Raw genomic sequence first — 21,632 nt, 5'->3', positions numbered from 1 at the left:
TTAAGTGACTTGCCCACAGCTAATAAGTGTCTGAGGCTGAATTTGAATTCAATTCTACCTGACTCCAAACCCAGCACTCTATCACTGTGCCACATAGATGCAATTTTAAAAAATATATTATTTAAATTCTGAAGGTTCTGAGATATGCATAACATCTAGTAAGTCTCCCTAATGACCACCGTGACAGTTCTAAGATTCACAATTTTAGAACCTGACGTGACTTTACAAATCACCTACTCTAGTCCTCTTTTTATAGGTAAGTAATTGAATCCCAACCATCTGCAATGCTTTTCCCAAGGTAATACATTTAATATTGTAGCAGAATTGGTATCCGAACACAGATCCAGCATCTTCTTTCCACTACACCATTTTTCAACTACGTGCAATCTGGCCGTGCATTGATCAGTTTGTTTTAAATCAGACTAGCAAAACCTAGTTAGGCACGTATGTAAAAGACAGCTGCTGGGGGCTGAGGATAACCAATATGGGTGGGCAGGAAGGCCACACAGAACCTTAGGCTGCTTCCTGAACTAGGAGAGACCCACTTTTTTTTTTTAACCTCGGCTATCACCAGTACAGGGTGGGCAAGCCTGAGCCCTCCCTGACATTACTAAATGCATAAAAATGTGATTGCTCTTCCTATGGCAAAAGCAACCTCTCATCCCAGCACAACAACTGTGCCTGGGAATAAATGAGTATTTATAATTTCCCAAACTCTGCTCTGACCACTAACCAATTGGGAGTTTACATTAAAATTAGAAGAGGCTGGAGATTTGGACTACAATCCTGGGTTTATCTCAATAATGGTAGTGATCTGAAAGCTCCTTCCCAGTTTTGAGACTCTCACTGCCTGCTTTGGAAAGTAAGAGAAAACATTTGGGGAGATAGCAGGAAGTCAGTCTCAGAGTGAGGCAGAGACAGGAAACAGACAGTGACATAGAGACAGAAAAACAGACAGTGACACAGAGACAGAGACAAGGACAGACACAGAGACAGAGAGACAGAGACAGAGAGAGACAGAAAGAGAGAGAGAGAGAGGGAGAGAGGGAGGGAGGGAGAGAGAGAGACAGAGAGACAGAGAGAGATATCTTCATTTGATTTCATTCCATTTTATTACATTACCATCAGCATGAAAGCAGAAGTCACCAACGTCACACCCTGAAATGTATGAAATGGAAATTAGGAAAATGTCATTGCTACTCATCTGTTCCTATGACTAAGAAAATCTCTCTAGAACATCTGCTTGCTATCAAACCCAGGAGGCTTCACATGGCCACATTAAATAGTATACAAAGAACAATAAACATTCAAGAGTTCCTGGCTGACCCTATGTCCTCATAAACCCCAAATTTTATTTCATCTTTCTGGAACACCCACTTGAATGGATGCCCAAAGAAATCTCATTTCTTTTGTGCCATTTTAAAACTCAATCTACAATGCTTCAAGAAGAATGTTGCCTGATAAGGCAGTGAGTGGGGTATAGTAGAAAGAGCTTTGACTTTACAGTCAGAGGAGATGGGTTCAAATCTAGGCTCTGACACTTACTATCTCTTCATCTTGAAAATAAGGGAGTTAGACTAGATGGTCCCCAAGATTCCTCCAAGCTCTGAATCAGCGATCCTAATAATAACAGTAGCTATCATTTGTATAATTTGTAAAGTACTTTGCATAGATTAACCCACTTGATTCTGTCACTTCACCATGGGCCTCAGACTCTTAATCAATCAAATGAGGATGTTGGGCCTCAAAGATCCCTTCCAGCTCTAAATTTTTGATCCTGTCATCCTACAATAATCCTATCTATAGGAAGGAGGTGATACCAGATGACCTATGAGTAGCTCTGATCAGTTGTGAGAGTCTATATTAGCCATGAAGGAAACAGCTGGCCAACCTTTCTGAGTCTCAGTTTCCTCATCTGTCTCAAGGAGATAACAATAACTGCTTTCTACCTCATGGGGAGGTTGTGAGGCTCAGATAAGATAGTACATATAAGGTACTTTGAAAGCTATAAAATACAATATATTCATTGGAAGAATCCAGGCAAGAAAAATCCATAAGTTAGGAAGATCTCCTGGGTTGCAAACAAATTGCACAACAGTGACTCAGTGCCAACCTCATGCAATAGGGGCTAACCCCAGCAGTGTTTGATACAAGCCTTATGAATTTATTCATTCATTTGTTTTTCATCCATTCATTCATTTATTCATTCATTCATTTATATGTTTGTGCATTCATTCATTCATGTATGCATTCATTCATTCATGCATGCATTCATTCATTTACTTTTCATCCATTCATTCATCAGTAAAAGAGTATTAGATTTGGAGCCAGAGACTTAGCTTAAATATAATTGGCTCTGTTACTTCTTCCCTATGTGATCATGGGTAAGACACTTTCCTTTTCAAGCACTCTCAACTGCAGCCTGAACGGTGATTGGCAAATATTCAATGAAATAAATAAAAATGCAATAAAACATAGATAATGTTAATATGTGGTTTTCTAAGTCAACACGCAGCCAGCAGGCATCCTTATGCACAGGTCGGTGGCCCCAGTTTCTATTTGAGTTTGACACCACTGATATATACAACACTCATCCAACCTCACCCAAGCTTAAGTCTAATTTACTCTTTTGCGATATGGGGATTGTTGTTGTTCAGTTGTTTCAGTCTTGTCTGACTCTTCATGACCCCATTTGGGGTTTTCTTGGCAAAAATACTGTAGTGGCTTGCCATTTCCTTCTCCAACTCATTTTACAGATGAGGAAACTGAGGCAAACAGGATTAAATGACTTGTTCCCAAGGTCACACAGCTAGGAAGTATCTGAAGCTGGATTTGAACTCAGAAGCTGACTCCAGGCCCAGCACTCTATGCACTATGATGCCACCTAGTTAACCTCCCCTCCCCTATATGGGGATTATAATATTTCAATTACCTTTCTTACAGGGTTATTTGAGAGATAAATGAGACAGTGTAGATAAAGAGCTGTGCAAACTTCAAAGCACTATTTAAATGGTAACTATGGCTTTGATGGTTGATAAGGATGGTGGTGATTCCATGTATGATTGGATGATTGGGCATAGACTTCTGGTGTCATATCTCCCTGCCATGGGAGGTGAGGAGTTAGTGACCAGCTGCAATGAACCAAGTTAGCATAGGATTAAGATTAACAGGTGCTACATAAGAATCCAGGGTATCAATAGAGGAAAAAAGGGGACAATGGGCTTATATGCTGGACCTAAAGTCAAGTATAAACTGGGTGTGAGTGAAAGGAGAATCACTAGATACTTAAGGTAGATGTATTACCTATGTTTTGTGTGTAGAGCAGGGATATGAGTGCTGGAGCTGAAGTCATAAGCCTTTTCTCTAATACTGTCTCTAATACTGATTACCTGTTGGGCCTCGGGCAGATCACTTCACCTCATCTGTAAAATGAAGTTTTGTGCCAGATAACCTCTACGGATGCTTTCAATTCTAAATCTATGCTCCTTTGTTCCCATGCTGTCCTATGTAGGAATCACAGTGTACAGTAGGATTCCAAGCCCAGTCACTAGTACTCAGTTAGGCATACCCAAAGCTCGGCAATAATGTCTAAGAAGGTTTCTGGATTTACAATTGGGAGGCACCTTAAAGATAATCTAGTTTAACCCTTTGTTTTACATATGAGGACACTAAGGCCTAGGGAGATGACATGATGTGTTCAAAGTCACACAGGTAGTAAGTGGCAAAGCTAGGATTCCAATTCAGGGCTTCTGATTTCTAATTGAGGGTCCTTTCTACTATGTCAAGTAGGTCATGGCCTGCCCAATGCTTCTTCCATCTTAAAAGGAAAATCCAACTGTGTTCTGGAACAATGCCAGGGATAGAATTTATAGTGCCAAATTAGAGAAATTAACATGTAAAGGAATGTATTGAGGGGAATTGGCGAGACTCAGGGGCTGTCCGTGGTGCTGATCCATTTGGACTTAGGTAACCACAAGAAATCTCAAATATTTCCCCATAATGGATAATCCTTGCCAGTTGCAATAATTAGATAGGGTATCACCCTTTCAGTAAGTCTTATGAAACCACTAGAAGAATATAGCCAGAAATGGAAGGCTCAAGGGTTATTAAACTAGCTGTCTCTCTCTCTCTCTCTCTCTCTCTCTCTCTCTCTCTCTCTCTCTCTCTCACTCACTCACTCACTCACTCCCATCCCCCTCTGTTTCTCTGTTAGGAGAGTATTTTAGAATATCAGTCTGTGTGCTGATAGGGCAGGCAGACTCTCAACTGAACCACAACCTCTGGCAGTTTTAGCCTTTTTTGTTTCTGTTTTTTTTTTCTGTCTGACCCCTTTCCCATCCATCTTTGTAGATAATTTTGTCCTTTTTTTTTTCTTCTGGAAAGACCTGTATATTTTGCATCTGTCAAGCCCCCCCAAACACACACACACACACACACACACACACACACACACACACACACACACACACTTTGGGACTCATTTATCTGTTCTGCAGGGCTGGGTCCTCCCTGGAATTGACTTCTGTTTTGAACAGTCTCACAGAAGGAGAGTGCTATGATGTTGATTAACTGCATTACTGCCAGTCCCCAGTATTGTGGATGAATCCTAATGCTCTTAGGTGTTAGATCCTTCTAAGATTAGAGCTGAGGGAGGAATAGAAGGCATTGCAACATTCCATATAGAGGCATAAAAGAAACAACACACAAAGGCAAGGAGAAAATGCCTAGACACAAGTATAGGTGTCCCTTCTTTTAATTGTTCTTATGCTAAATTTCAAAGATACAAAATTGGAGAAGTTGGGAACTAATTTGTTTTATGTAATTCATTGCATAAGTAAGTGTCATATTTTAGGAATGCTCACGCAAGACTCCTATATCTGTTGAGGGCACCGCCAACCTCCCAGTCACTCAGGCTTGAAACCTTAAAGTCACCTTCATCTCTTCTTTCTTTTTACCATCCCCCTCCCATATGCCATCAGTTGCCAAGTCTTCAAGATGCTACTTTTAGGACTACTCTTGCTCATCTTCTTCTCTTTATTTGCATAGCCAAGACACTGGTTCCAACCCTTCAATTACAATGTAAACATAATACAAAAAATTCAAATACTATATACGATACATAAATGGACTCCCTGATTCCAGTCTCTTCCCTTTTCCAGTCTACACTCCACACAGTGGTCAGAATTAACTTCCTAATTCACAGGTCTTACCATGTCACTCTGCTGTTCAAAAAACCCTCCAGGTTTCCCAATAGTTCTGTGATTTCCTCAGTGTAACTATTCCATCTAATGACACAGGCCTTGACCCATCCCTGCATGCTCATCTTGTAAGACTCCTTTCTATGGCTTCTTCAAGATCCCCATCAAGGATCTACCCAAGATATTGGGTCTTCCTCTCATTCTCTTGGCATGTCATGGATAACAGTAGGTCAAGTATCCTGTTTGTCAATTACAAAGACTGTGATATTTGAGGTTCTCCACATTTGTCTCTAGTCTACCTTTTAACCTTATATCAAATCCCCCCCCCCGCCTTCATGCAAACACTTTAACAAACTGGATTACTAACATATACTGTGATCCAAACATATACTATGGATGCAGTGTACTGCATGTCCCTATCTCTCAAAATCTCTCTTTTCCTCCTTTGATTTAGATTTCGTGCCTCTTCTCCACAACCCCTTATCTGTTTCCCCCTAAAAATCTACTTTATTTCCTCAGATTTTCATAAATTTTCCTGGCCTATGCTTTGTTTCCATTTCTCTTTACCTTGTATTATACTTACATGAGTATGTCATAGTACTCGATAATGGAGTTTAAGTTCTCCTTGAGGATTAGAAATACATACACATATGCACATACACCCACATTTGTGTGCATGTGTATACATACATATATGTATTTATGTGTATATATATATATGTATACATATATGCATATATGTATTTTCCATTATCAGCAGCTGGCACAATGCCTTGCACAAAGTAGGTGCTTTATACATGCTTGTGGGGGGGTTTGTTGAATCACTTGTGATATGCAAATGAATGACTAGAGAAGCATGATATTGTTTAACTCTCTTAAATGTGGTAGGGTACCAAGCAGAGGAGAGCTATACATGTGGGATAAAAAATCCCCCAAGAAAAGGGATCAGAGGGAAATTTGTGAGGGTAATTAGGAGGATAAAAAATTAAGAAATAGATAATGTGTTTTGAAATATTACAATACTAATTATTTACTATGATATCCAACCTGCTATGGGACTGATCACTATCAATTTTCCACTTAGTTTATTGAAGTAATTTTATTCTCTAAGGACATTATTTAATAAGCTTCAGAAGTACAGGTGGGAGGAAGGAAGATTAGACATGAGTTTGTGTGAACGAAAGACCTAAAGATTTTTTAGTGGATTGAATCAACAAAGATGACATGGAAGCCAAAAAAGTTAATGTTATATTAGGCTTTATTAAAAGACAATGTTCAGATCCTGGGAGGTGGTAAGCTGGACATACTGACTTGGCCCAATTATACAAGGATTATTGGGTAGAGTTCTAGAAACCTCACTTTAGGAAGAACTTTGAAAAGGTAACAGATATTGGCAGCAGGGAAGTAGGTCATAGACCTAGAGATCATGTTATAATCATCTTTTGAAAGACTGAAGGTTTAGCCTGGAGAATATTTGGGTGGAATGGGGGTGGGGGGGTGGAGGGCAGGGAGTGAAAGATACTTGCTTGCCTTAACCTTCTGAGAGAAACCTCATTTGTTCCTCCTCAGCGTAGTAGAAGTATTGTTGCTTAATAGAGAGAGCAATGGACTTAAAACAGAAAGACTTAGTTTCCAATCTCCTCTTGATCACACCATAGGTGTGCTTCAGGATTCTGTCTTAGACCCTCTTCTCCATCTATACTATTTCATTTGGTGATCTCATCAGCTCCCATAGATTACCATCTCTATACTAGTGATTCTCAAACCTTTCCTGCTCCAATCTCTCCTCTCCAACTGCCTCTCAGAAATCTTGAACTGGTTGTCCAGTAGATATCTTGAACTCAGTAAGTCCAAAATAGAACTCATTGTCTTTACCCAGAACTCTCTCCCCTTCTACCTTCCCTATTACTGTAGAAGGCAACATCCTCTCAGTTCCTCAGATTCACAACATAGGAGTCATCCTGGACTCTTCATTCTCTCTTCCTCCCCGTATCTGAGCTGTTGCCAAGGCTTGTCAATTTCACCTTCTCAATATCTTGAATATGGCCACTTCTCTCCTCTGACACTGAAACCATTCTAGGGCATGATCTCATCATTTTCTGCATTGATTATTCCAATATCCTGCTGAGGGTCTGCCTGCCTCAAGTCTCTACCCACTACAGTTCATCCTCCATTCAAAAACTAAACTTATTTTACTTAAACACATGTACAACCACATCACTTCCCTATTCAATAGATTCCAGGGGCTGCTCCCTATTTCCTTCAGGAGCAAATACAAAATGCTCTATTTGGCATTCAAAGCCCTTCACAACCTAGCCCCCTCCTATCTTTGCAATTTTCTTACACCTTATTTGCCTCTATATACTCTTCAACCCAGTGACATTGACCTCCTTGCTATTCTAAGAACAAGACATTCCATCTGTCAGGTCTAGGTATTTTCTCTGGCTATCCCCCTTGCCTGGAATATTCTCCCCCCTCTACTCCAAATACTAACCTCCCTGGCTTCCTTTAGGTCCCAACTAAAATCTCACCTTCTACAGGAAGCCTTCTCCAATTCCTCTTAATTCCAATATCTTCCCTCTGTCAATTATTTTCTATTTATTCTGTATATAGCTTGCTTTGATTATGTTTACTTTCATGATGTCTTTTCCCTTAGATTGTAAGCTCCTTGAGGATAGGGACTGTCTTTTGCCTCTTTTCATATCCCCAGCACTGGGTTACAGTGCCTGGAACAGAGTAGGTAGTTAATGTTTATTGATTGATTGATTAAAAAGTTTACAAGCTGTGTGACCAGAGGTGAGTCACTTAACCTCTTTGTGAATCACTGTATCCTCATCGGTAAAATTGGAATAAAATAAGCATCCATCTCATAGATGTTTGTGAGGATCAAATGTGATTATGTATTAAAGTGCTTTGCAAACCTTAAAGCACCATGTAAATGTGAACTATTGGAATTGGGTTCAAATCCTACATCTTTCCCTTACTGTGTAAGTGTCTTCTCCTTCCTGGGCCTCACTTCTGGGGCTTAGCTGTAAAAGGAGGGGGCTGAGCTACATGTCTTCTGATCCAACTTTAACTTTATGATCCTGTGATCTTCTCAGACCCTAACTTTGCATTTGAACCCAGATAACCAGACTCCTTGTTATTTACTGTAAATTTCTGTTTTTGAGAAGTCAACTTCAATCACTTTGCCTGGGTCAAATAGAACTTTTATGTCTATGTTTGTTAATGCCCCTTAGCTTTACTCCCTTCCAATCCCAGGCCCATTCCATGATCAACTTTGTCCTATTATAAGTCATGTACAAAGGGCATGGGGCACATGGGATGATCAGGGAGGATTCACTACTCTGGTATGAGGTCTTGCCAAGCCCTTTTCAGGACTGCTTATCCACCTTTGGTGTCCACCTTCCCCCAACTCCCACCTGTGGCTCCAAGAAGCTGTAGCATTTTCAGTGGCCACCCTTCAGTAAAAACCATTTCAGAAAAGGGGCTAAACCAGGTTGAGACCTCAAATAACCAACAGGTCTCAAATCCATCAGTGAGTTAGGGGGAATGTCTACTCCAAACACGTAAGGACTTCCCCTGGCAAAATGGACAGATGAGAATAATTTGTTCCAATGGCCATGAAGGTGGCTGAAGTAGGCACTGTGGAGCACCTAGAGCTTGGTCAGACACTGATGATGCCAATGTCATCCTCTGTATGCTGTGATATCCCCAGTCATCTTGACTTTTGTCTTGCAATTGGACTTTGATGATTCTGGAAGGGAAAGTAAGGCTGATGACTTTGTGTGATTCTGCCTCTCTTCAATCCAATTCACATGCATATGTCAAGATGTCACTCTATGACATGATTGGTTCTCTTTGAAAAATGAAGGATAAACAACAACAATAGATACATTGTTGGAGTGGGGACTTGAACAAAATCATGCCACCCTTGAAGGTCATAGAAACTTAATGTCATTTTCCCAAAAGAAAAATAAATAAATCACAGGCAGGCAGAGTAATCTAGGATCATAACCATAGGCCACAACTGATAGCTTCAATTATAGCTAGCACGTATATAGCTTTTTTAGGTTTGCAAAGTACTTTGCTGATATCATCACATTTAATCCTCACAGCAACCCTGGAAGGTAGGGCCTATTATTATCCCTGTTTTATGAATGAGGAAAGTAAGGTGAACAGAGGTCAAGTGTCTTGCCCATGGCCACAGAGCTAGTAAGTGACTGAAGCATAATTCCTTAATCATGACTTCCATTCTAGTATTCCAGTTCCCTCTTAAGAAACAGCAAAGATGGCCTAAATTACCTGATGGCCTTATTTTGATGCCAAAACAAAAGAAATCAAAGAAATCACTTTGAGGATGATATAACATGGCAGGTCTTAAAACAGAGCTGTCAAAATAAATGAGGCTTTGTAAGCAGGAGCCCTGGAAAACACCTGTTCTGGCCTCCCAGAAGACAAAGGACTCTTTAAGACGTTCAAAGTTTCTTTATAATCAAGTTGATGTGAAAGAAAGAAAGAAAGAAAGAAAGAAAGAAAGAAAGAAAGAAAGAAAGGGAGGGAGGGAGGGAGGGAGGAAGGAAGGAAGGAAGAAGAAGGAAGGAAGGAAGGAAGGAAGGAAGGAAGGAAGGAAGGAAGGAAGGAAGGAAGGAAGGAAAGAAATTACAAATATTTCGTCCATTTTCATAGCAACCCTAGGAGGTAAAATGCTGTTGTTATCTCTATTTTACAGTTGAGGAAACTGAGGCAAACAGAGGTTAAGTGATTTGCCAAGAGTCACACAGAATCTCAGGTTAAATTTGAACTCATCTCTTTCTGACTCCAGGCCCAGCACTCTGGGCGCTGTGCCACCCAGCTCCCTTAATAATAAGCCAGGTATAATCTGAGATCAGACCATTCCCTACCTGCTACAGCATCCCACAAATAGATAATAATCAACAGTGCCCTCAGGGTTCCAGTTACCCCAACATAAATACATAAGATAAATTTCCTGAGATCCAAGGTCCATGGGAGGAAAGCTCAGGGAATTGGAATGGCTCTCACACAGGAGTAGATGAAGAAGAGTTCCCCCGGATCCATAGCTGTATCCCAGTTTCTTGAGTCATAATGCATCACTATCACACTGCACAGTCTCCTGTTTCTTTAGCACTAAGTGGGTCAAGGCAGTGGGGTGGTACAGTGAAGGGAGCACCAGCTCTGGAGGCAGGAGGACCTGAGTTCAAATCCAGCTTCACATGTTTGATACTTAATAGTTGTGTGACCCGAGCCAAGTCACTTAACCCCAATTGCCTTGCAAAAAGGAGGAAGAGGAGGAGGAGGAAGAGGAGAAGAAGAGCTAAATGGGTCACATTGACTGGGTAACTGTGGGGCATGTCCTGTAAGAACGGTGAACATGATGCATACACCAAAGCATGGGAAGACTCATATGAACTGATGCAAAGACAAAGTAAGCAAACACAGACAGGAAAATAAAAGACACAATGACTGAGACAAAAGCAATGGAAAGAACAACCATAAGGAAATTGAACTGAAACTGAATACTGGCAAATTATAATGACCAAGCTAGACCCCAAAGAAACAGTGACAAATGGCACCTCTTTGCAGACGTGGGAGACTATGGTTACAGAACGCTGTATACAATGCCAGGCTTTTTCCATATGTTGGCTACTTTTGCTGAACTGGAATCATAGATTTAGAACTGGAAAAGACATTAGAGAAGATGTAGCTTAACCTTCTCATTTGAGAGGTGAGAAAATTAAAGCTCAGAAATGAAATGACTTGCTTAAGGTCACAGAAGAAATAAGTAGCAGAACCCAAAACCTCTTGCCCAAATTCCAATGTTCTACCTCTCATTGCTCCATAAATCTATATAGAATTTCTTTTATCTTCTTTTCTATTCATTATAAGGAATGGCTTTCTGATGGGGGAGAGAAATACAATCCAATGGGGAATGTAGATGCTACAAAAACTAAATATATCAACACATTTTAAAAGAAAGCAATTTAAAAAGAATAAATGGGCCAGCCTAACGATTACCAGCATCAGGCCTGGCTCTGGTACTTCCTCAAATAACCCTTTTCCTTGTGAGTTCACTAGGGGATAATTAGAAACTTGCCCCCAGTGACTGACTGGTCATTGCTATGCTTTTCCCCCTAGAGTCTGCCTCTCAATATTTCTCTACGCAACAGGGGCACGTCAACCTATGTGTTCTAGGCCATCATAATATAGCAAAGGTCACTGTCATTTTCATAAGCTTAAAATATCAGATACAGAGCTAGAAGGGACTTTTGAGGTCATCTTCTCCAGCCTCTTCATTTTGTAAATGAGGAAACTGAAACCTGAGGCCAGGGAAGTTAAGTGGCTTTGTTGTTGCTAAGTCGTTTCAGACTATTCATGACCCCATTTGGGGTTTTCTTGGCAAAGATAGTGAAGTGGTTTACCATGTCCTTCTCCAGCTCATTTTACAGATGAGAAACTGAGGCAAATGGGATAAAGTGACTTGCCCAGGGTCACACAGCTAGTAAGTGTGAGGCCAGATTTGAACTCAGGAAAGTGAGTCTTCCTGACTTCAGGCCCAGCGGTCTAAGCACTGCACCGTCTAGCTGCCCCTTCAGTGACTTACCCAAGGTCATATAAGTAATAAATATCAAAAGCAGAATTTGAACTAAGGTCCTCTGACTTTAGAGGCAGTACTCTTTCTGCGGTACTTCACTGAGAAGAAAATGAATCTCCCTGGTAGAAAATCAAGGGATACAAATCTAGCTCCCTTCCCAGTGCATAAAGCTACCTTATTTATGTTTCTGCAAAGGAAAATATCTGTTTCCTAAAAACAGATTTCCACATAGCTCTTTCCCCCTTCACTGTGGCTATAATTCAATCAACCAATCAATCAATCAACAGATATTTATTAAGTCCCTACTGCATGTCAGGCTTTGTACTAGGAGGTGGGGAAATGAATCAATCACTACTCAGAAGGAACTCACATTTTAGTGGGGGAGATACTAAGCAAATATGAAAAATTAATATAACACAAATATAAAACTTATCTATCATGTTTGTATATATGTACACATATACATACACATATATACTCATGTACATGTATTTGTGTACACAAAGTAGCTTTGGAAGGAGCACCCTAGGCCACCCTATTCCCCTTAAGAGGGATCAGGAAAGGCTTCGTGCAGAAGATGGTGCTGAACTACATTTGAAACAAGAGAGGGACTCCACGCTTTTGCCTTACTTGACAGTTTCTTCACTTTTTAACACACCTGCCACTTTCCTACTCTTCTTCTTTCCTAGTTTGCCCTTTCCCCTCTTGCCAAGGATGGCAGCAATCCTAGATCGCAGCCTACCGCTACTGCTTTTCTGGCCCTGACGCCGTTTCAATTTTGGATGGCTATTTCTATAATTGCATCTCAACACTGGATTTGGAGCATAGTAATAGCTATTAGATATGAGTAAGTGTGGGCAAAGAAGTAGCAAATGGTCTGTTATTTGGGAAACAGCCCTGGCTAGAAACCCATACCCTTGTCCTCTACGCTAGGCCTGAGCTGCTTCTGGACTATCCAGAGAGCACTCAGGCTTAATTTCATTATGTAAAAGAGTCAAGGCAAGTTTCAATCAGAAATAATTGTGCCTTGGATAAACCTCATTGGTTTTGATATTGCAACTACTCAAAGCTTTGGTCAAGGTATGTTTATAAAAAGCCAACATTTGCCCTTTGAAAGCACTGACTAACTTGACACCAGGAATATCAATACAGATTGTTTTGGGTGCATACCTGTAATGACTGCTAACAGGAAGGCACAGGCTGGTAGATCTCCTGAGTCTGGAGTCCTGAGCTGCACTGGGCTAAGCCAAATCAGATGGCTGCAGAGTATGGCATTAATATGGTGAGATTCCAGGAGTGAGAAGCTACCAGGTTGCCTAAGGAGGGGTAAACAAGCCTAAATCAGAAATGGAGTGGGTCAAAGTCCCCATGCTGATTAGAGTAGTATGGGATGCAGAAGCAATCTCTATGCTTCCAGCCTGAATGAGATAGTTCCCGATCCACATTTAAAGAAAAAGAAAGGGGGAGATGCAGGGAGGGAAGGAGGGAGGGAAGGGAAGGAGGGAAAGAAGAGAGAAAGAAAGAAGGGAGGAAGGAAGTGAGGAAGGAAGGAAGGAAGGAAGGAAGGAAGGAAGGAAGGAAGGAAGGAAGGAAGGAAGGAAGGAAAAAGAAAAAGAATTTTACAAATATTATCTCATTCAATCTTCACAATCACCCTGACAGGCAGGTGCTATTGTCATCCTCAATTTACAGATGAAGAAACCATGATAGACAACCATGAAGTGACTTACCCAGGGTCATAAAATTAGTAAGATCTGAGGTCAAATTTGAACTTGGGTTTTCTTGACTCCAGGCCCAGGGCTCTATCCACTGTACCACCCAGCTGCCTGGAGCCAGGTCCTGCCACACACATATGAGCTGTGTGATTTAAGGTAAGTGAGCTCACCATTCTGGGCTAGTTTCCTCATCTCAAAATGAAAAGTTGCAATATCAAAAGTGGTGGGACTAGGTGGTCTATAAATTCTCTTCCAGCTATAGATCTATGATCCTATAATCCACCTCCTTATCACAAACTTCAAATTATGCTGTCTCCACAGGGACCAACATCCCTATCTCCATCCACTCCACCCAAAACTTGGATTCTACCCCTGAAACCCTTCTGGACTCTGATGGGTGAACTTTTGCCTTATTTTGTCCAGAATGAAGCTCCACCTCACTTCTTGGCCATAAGCCGTCAACAGTGCTACCACCGCTGCCCCCAATTTTTTCAGCTCCCCTATATGTGTGGTCTTCTCTTGTGATTAGTTCCTTGAGGGCAGAGATTGTCTTCCTTGTTCATGTTTGTATTCCCAGTTCTTAGCCGAGTGCCGGGACCGTAGATAATGCTTAATAAATGCTGTATCTATCTATCTAAACCAATTCAGACAAAAGTAAGCAAAAAGAAAGATAGATGATAGAGAGAAAGAGAGAGAGACGACAGATAATAGATAACAGAGGAATATGCATCAAAGATTATATCATATGCTTTATTTTCATGAGTTTTTTGGATTCCATGGGTCATTGAATATGGAGAACTTGGTCTTGGAATTGGAAAGACAAATATTCAAAGCATTCCACAGATAATCAGATGAAGGAAGGATTTTCCACCTATCATATATTTCATTCTACAGAAGGAGTAGAGTGTTTCCCCTCTCTGACCATCGTTGAGAAGTTCCCTGGGCCCATGACTGTCAACTTAGGAATCCTCAGAGATCTGTCATGCATGTATAGCTGAGCTAGTGTACATGGCAACCAGTTTCCCCCAGTTAGGACTTATGGACTGTGTGTGTGTGTGTGTGTGTGTGTGTGTGTGTGTGTGTGTGTGTGTGTGTTATCCCCAGGCTATCCATCAGTTCACACGTGAGAACTAGAAGAACAGGGCTCACGAATCACATCTTCTAGCCGCAGAAACTCAAAAAAAAAATTCATTTTCTCTCAATAAAAACGAGAGCAAATCACTGAGCCAGCACAGTCCATGTCTCACAAAAGGAGACATATACTTTGCTTACAGAAAATAAAATAATTTTCACTACCAAATATAAGGGCTAAGGCTCATGGAGCTTTGCAAAATTCTGTGACTTTATATAGAGATGAAGGGCCTATTTAAAGCTTTCCAGGCGGTGTGTTTTAAATGAGTCAGCTTTCCAATGTAAATGGAGTGGCCTATCCTTCAGAAGCATAAACTTTAAGAGCTGAAAAGGCCCTTAAAAAAAACAAAACATCTAATCCAATCCTTTCATTTTACAAATGATGAAAGTGAGACCTACAAGGTGACGTGACTTGCCCAAGGTCACACAACTGGCTGGTGGCAGAGAGGCAGGACAACAGCCCACCAAGTTCCAGCTGGCATTCTCTTCACTAACCCAGACCATTTTCTGTTGCACCATGCACCTTCCCTTGAGGATGTTCTCACATTATTGCTCATAATGTTGTAGTGGATTGAGTAATGGGCTTGCAGTCAGGGAGACCTGGGTTTGAATCCTGCCTCAGGCACTTAAGCTCTCTCAGCCTCAGTTTCCTCATCTGTAAAATGGGGATGATAGCACCTAACAGAGCTGTTGTGAGGATGAAATCAAATAATATATGCAAAGTGTTTTGACAACCTTAACTGCTATATAAAGTCTAGCTATTTTCATTATTATTGTTGGTTACCCTTGCTTTGTTAGGTATTTCATTTTGGTGGGGGTTTTTTTCCATTTCATGTTCAAATCAATGAAATGAAGACCAAGCTTAGCTGGACCTACCTCATTTTACTTGGTAAAAAAATTGAATCCAGGGCACATTTGTAGAAGGTCTGATGGATTTGACCCACTTTGTAAGACTCTATGATTTAGGAACAGATAAAAGAAAATTGGCAAAAGGAAGCAAAATTGACAAAATCACTTTCTTAGGATGCCAGGATCTGGGTTCAAATTCTACCTTTTAAACTGACTATCTGTATGACCTTAGACAAGTCATTGAACCTCTCTAGAATTTAGTTTGCCCACTTGGAGAGGGAGGAGTGGACTAGGTGGCCTGTAAGGTCTTTACCAGTATGATCTTATGGTCAGAAATATATGATCTACTCCACTATCCCACAGGGTTAATACTACTGTTCAAATGAAATATACATGGCTTTGCTTTTGTCCCCCTAAATGTCTCATATACTTAGATTTTGTGGCCCAATTAGATAGTCAGATTTTTAGGGTAGAAGTGGTCTCCAATTTCCTTTAACTAGAATGCACTGCCTTCTTATCACTGGCTTTGAAAGTTCCAGTCTTCTTTTAAGGTTCAACTAAAGTGTTATTTTCTGCAAAGGGTCTTCCCTGGATCCGTCCAGTTGTTAGTATTTTCTCCTTCCTCAAATTTCCTTGTATTTACCATTCCGTATATGTTCTATTTACCCAACCACCCACTCTCTACCCAAGAAAATGTAGGATCCTTAAGAACTGGAGTAGTACATCCTCTGGGTTCACAAGCCCAACTTATAGTCAACTTCCCATTACCTTGGAATAATTTAGATAATGGGACACTTGGTCTTTATTTTCTTAGTTCCTAGCATACGGTCAGTACTCAAATACTCAAAAAGTTCTGTGATTTAATGGATTTGAAAGTTACTTTAATTGATACAAATCCCAACCCCTCTAAACCTGCCCATCCTCTGTAACTCTTGTCAATCGATCAATCAACAAGAGTTTATTAAGCTCCTACAATGTGTCAAGCACTGTAATGATCACTGGGGATACAAATAAGAAAATGAGACAGACATTGCCCTCAAGGAAACTGCATTCTGTTGGAGGAGATATGTGCATGTATAATTATGATAAGAATGCACAAAAATGAATACAAGGTCTTTTTTGGAGAAAAGGCATGAACAGGCACCTTGAGGAATTAGGAAAGGTTGTACATAGAGGGTGACACTGGAGCTGAATCCTAAAGGAAACCAGGGAGTCCAAGAGGTACAAGTGAGGAAGGAAAGTATTCTAGGCAGAAGAAAGCCAGTACAACAGCCTGGAGATGGGAGACAGAGCATTGCATGTGAGGAACGAGTAATCCAGTATGACAGGTCATGAGATTTAAATGCCAGACAGAAAAGTTGGGAAATTCTAGTCTGGGATCATAGGAATCTCTAGGGATAGAGACAGACAGACAGACAGACAGATAGATAGATAGATAGATAGATAGATAGATAGATAGATAGATAGATAGGAAGGTAGGTAGATATAAGAGATAGCTAAGTAGATAGATAAAGACATGGATAAGGATAGATAAAGATGGATAATAGATATAGGTGATAGAGATTGATAGAGGTATAGATTATAAATATATAGATTAAAATGAATAGAGGAAGGTGACAGAGATAAATATAGGTGAAAGAGATAGAGATATGAAGAGAGAGAAGTGAATGGATGGATGGATATAAACTCTACTGGAGTTTATTGAAGGAGGGGAGTTGATATGATTGGACCTATGCTTTAGGAAAATCATTTTGGCAAGTATGTGAATGATGGATAAAAAAGGGGAGAAGCTGGAGGTGGGGAGACCAAATAGGAATTTATCACAATAGTCTAAGAAAGATGTAATGAGGGACTGAATTAAAGAGGTAGCTGCAAGAATAGAGAGGAGAAGGTTTTTGAAAGAGATGCTGTAAACCAAGATTTGACAAAGAACAGGATATGTGGGATGAATGTGAATGTAGAGTGGAGAACGACACCAAGGTTTTGAACTTGGGTGACTGGAAGGGTGGTGCCCTCAACTGTAGTGGGGAAATTTGAGAGATGAGTGAGTTTGGGGGGAAAGTTCGATGTTCCATCCACACCATCATGCTGAATAAATGGAAAATGGTGATAACATTTATTCTAAATCTTCTAGGAACTGAGACTGAAATAAGTTGTTTGTTAAATGTGTCTCTAAATTAATGCAGACTTTGTTTCAGTTTTGGTGGAGGAAAATCATGCTAAGTACTGGGGAAAATATAAAGTTTAGGTAAACTAGTGTCCTTGACCTAATGGATCATGGAAGATCATAGACTCAGTACTACAAGGGACCTCAGAAGTCATCCAGTTCAACATCTTTTTATTAATAAGGAAACGGAGTCTCTGAGAAGTAAAGTGACTTGCCCAGGGTCACTCAGATTCTAGTCAGCAATGGCAGCATCACTGTGAATATTTAGCCCGGATTTGGATAAGATGTAACATGATGTAGTGAATAGAAAGAAGATCTAGATTCAAGTCCTGCTTCTCTCATACAGACTGTGTAACTCTAGGCAAATCATTTATTTAACTGTTCTGTGCTATAAGCATCTCTCTAGTTGGGGAATATGGCCCATAGGTGGTGTATAGTGGATAGAGTGTGGATTTCCACTGTGCCACTACATACATACAGAGATACACACACACACACACACACACACACACACACACACACACACACACACACACACAAAAAACAAATAATGATAGTTTAGGCTTTAATAACATCAAGAGTGCTTTCCAGTGTATTAGTAGAGATTAACTCCAAGACTGTACACAGTATTTTGAGTTTGAGGAAGATCTGAATAGACTGGTTTTCATTTCACAGATTCACAGATTTAGAGTTGGAAGGAACATTAGGGTTCATCTAATGTAACCTTTTGGTCAGCTACGTGGTGCAGTGGATAGAGTACTTGGTTTGCAATCAGGAAGACTCATCTTCATGACTACAAATCTAGCCTCAGACACTAGCTACATGATGGGCAAGTCACTTCACCCTGTTTGTCTCAGTTTCCTCTTCTGTAAAATGAGCTGGAGAAGGAAACGGCAAACCACTCCAGGATCTTTGCCAAGAAATCTCCAAATGGGGTCACAAAGAGTCAGACAGAACTGGGATGACCAAACAATATGACATCTACATGAAATAATACATAGCGAGTGCATTAGAGAGGTTCAGGGTGCTATGTGAAGTCTCAAGTAAGACCAGTCCTTGGCTTTCATACACTTATGAGAGAATAGAATCATTCTAACACTAATCAGTGTTAGAAGCCACCTTAGAGATCATCTCATCCAATATGCTGATTTGGCGTAAGAGGAAACAGGCCAAAGATGTGAAGGGATTTGCCCAAAGTCATACAGATGGTGGGTGATGTAGCCAAGTCTTGAACCAAACTCTCCTGGCTGCGTTTCTGCCATACTTTGCCTATGAGTTTGCATAAACAGTAGAATCCCCAGATGACTTCAATGACTATGTAAAAGTTCTATGCCACCTAAAAGGCACCAAATATGATAGGGGAGGGGGGCGAGGAAGGGGGGAAGAAATAATTATAGGCTTCAGGTGTTATGTATGCCTTCCCCAGCCATGATTATCTCTTCCATTCACTGACATGTCATTTTAAAATCTGGCAGCAATGATTATTCCTAATTACATAGGGGAAAATAAATCGTAATATATGTTTAATAAAAATAGTTGATCATTTGGATAGCACTTTAAATGGTTAATCATTAAATCATAGGGAGGGAGGTAGAGGAGTAACATTAAAAAAAACTTTTTTTTTCCTCTCAGTCTTGACTCAAAACTTAATCTGAAGATCAGGGGTCACTAGATCACAGCTTTAGACCAGGAAGGGGCCTCAAAGGCCATCTACTACATTTTACAGATGAGAAAATGGAGTCTCAGAAGTAGGACTAAATTTCTTGTCAGGATCAGTCCTTTTTATGAGCCTCTGCTGTTAGCACTAGGACCTTCTTCTTCTATCATGTAACTACTTTTTCTCTATTTTATCCCCATAAATTTTTCTTTCCTCTATTTGGATTTGTGATTGATTTCATCAGTTTGAGAACCTCCTGGTATGGAAGCTCCATCTACAGGTGTGGTATAGCAACTCCTCTATAATTTGTAGTCATTAATAGTTGTTTGGGAGCACTAAGAGGTTAGCGTTTGATGGTCACATAGCTAACAGATGTCAAAGGTAGAATTTGAACCCAGATCTTACTGGGTCCTAGGCTACTCCTTTATCCAATACATGATGAATCCTGGAAAATATTTTGCTCAAGCCCCCACTGAGTTTTCAGTGCTCAGTTTTGGGCAGTTAATGTCTTCATTATGAAGAAAAGAAAATCAATAGCACATCCTTAATCTTAGCACCTTCCTTCTGAAACTACCCCACAGTTGTTTGCTTGTTGTTTCCCTTTAGGCTGGGATCTCCTTCAGAACAAGGACTGTGTTGTTCCGGGAGTTTTTTTTTTTGGGGGGGGGTCCTTTTTTATGTCCCCAGTGCTTATCACAGTGTTTGACACATAGTAAAACCTTAATACTAGTTGACTGACTGACTGATCCTTTACCTCATATGGAAGAAATTGTATTTTAACACACTGTGACTCCAAAGGCATATTACTTTCTATGCTGTCACTTTCCATCTAAAATGTTTTCAGAAAGAAAATAAAATCCCAATGGGCTCCCCAGTTTTACATCTTAGCTTCTGTCCTCTTTGTATGTATAGTATCTGAGGATTGGAGTCGTTACTGTTCAGTCATTTCAGTTGTTTCAGATTCTTTGTGACTCCATTCGGGTTTTTTGGCAAAGATATTGGACTTGTTTGCCATTTTCTTCTCTAGTTCATTTTTACAGATGAAGAAACTGAGGCAAATAGGGTTAAGTGCCTTGCCCAGGGTCATATAGCTAGTAAGTGTCTGAGGCAGGTTTTGAACTCAGGTCTTCCTGACTCCAAGCTCAGCATGCTATAGCTGCCCCACCTTTAATTTTACAATTGTGGAAACCAAGGCTCAGAAAGATTAGTGACTTGCCCAGAGTCATACTGATAGTGGGTAGAAGCACCTCTGCTATTGTAAACATTTAGCTGAGCCTTGAAAACAAAGCCTTCAAAAGGCTTTGAAAAAAGGAAAACCTGTGTTCAGGTCCTGCCTCATACATCTACTATCCATGTAACCCTGGAAGAATTACTTTACATTTCTATGCTTAAGCAGTTCTCTAAGACCATAACTGGCAGCGAGGGTGTTGACCTGTATTTGTAGAAAGAGTTCTCTCATGCAGGAGTTCCCTATCTCAATGAAAATCACAGGTCCATGGCTTATCCTCTACTTAGAAAGCTGAACTTTCAGCTCAGCCTTCAGAAAACACTCACCCAATTTAAATTGATCCTAATCCATTTGTATGCACGTGCATGGACACACACACACACACACACACACACACACACACACACACACACACCCCATTTCCCTCCCTCAGTAAGAATGCAATATACAGGCAGTTAAACCAATGACAGATTTTTACTTAATTGTCAGGCATACGTACAAAAGAAGTCACTTGCCCCGGAAGAGTGGGCATGGGGCTATTTACAAAGCTAGATTGGATCTTGTAACTCACCAAGTAAATGTCAAGATTGTTAATCGCTTACAAGGAATTAAAAGAAAGAAGAAGAAGAAAAAAAAAACCTGGCTGTCACACACATTGTGAACCCTCAAAATACTCTGAGATCAGTGTGAATGTACTTATTATCACATTGCACTGTCTCTTGTCCTAGCAGACATTTTCCCCAAGAGTTCATGATCTTGCTCCAAAAGAAACAGCAGCAATTCTATCGATGAACAAGATTTCTTGATAAGAAAGAAAGTGTGGAACGAGAAAGCTCAGGAGAAAATCATGTGTCAGAATCAGTATAAGCACTTGAGTAGATGGTGGAATGGGGGGAGCAGGGAATGGGTGGGTTATTCACATCCATCACATAGATCTGCACTCCAGCTTAGTACAATGGATAGAGTGCTTGAAGACCTGGGCTCAAATCCTACCTCAGACACTTACCAACTGTGTGACCCTGGGCAAGACTCCTCACTGTTCCAAGCCTAAGTATCTGTTTCTGTAAAATGAGA

Source organism: Phascolarctos cinereus, unplaced genomic scaffold (assembly GCF_003287225.1).
Source record: "Phascolarctos cinereus isolate Bilbo 61053 unplaced genomic scaffold, phaCin_HiC Scaffold_1;HRSCAF=81, whole genome shotgun sequence".
Lineage (NCBI taxonomy): Eukaryota > Metazoa > Chordata > Mammalia > Diprotodontia > Phascolarctidae > Phascolarctos > Phascolarctos cinereus.
The sequence above is the reverse complement of the archived record's forward strand: the minus strand, read 5'-3'. Positions refer to the sequence as shown.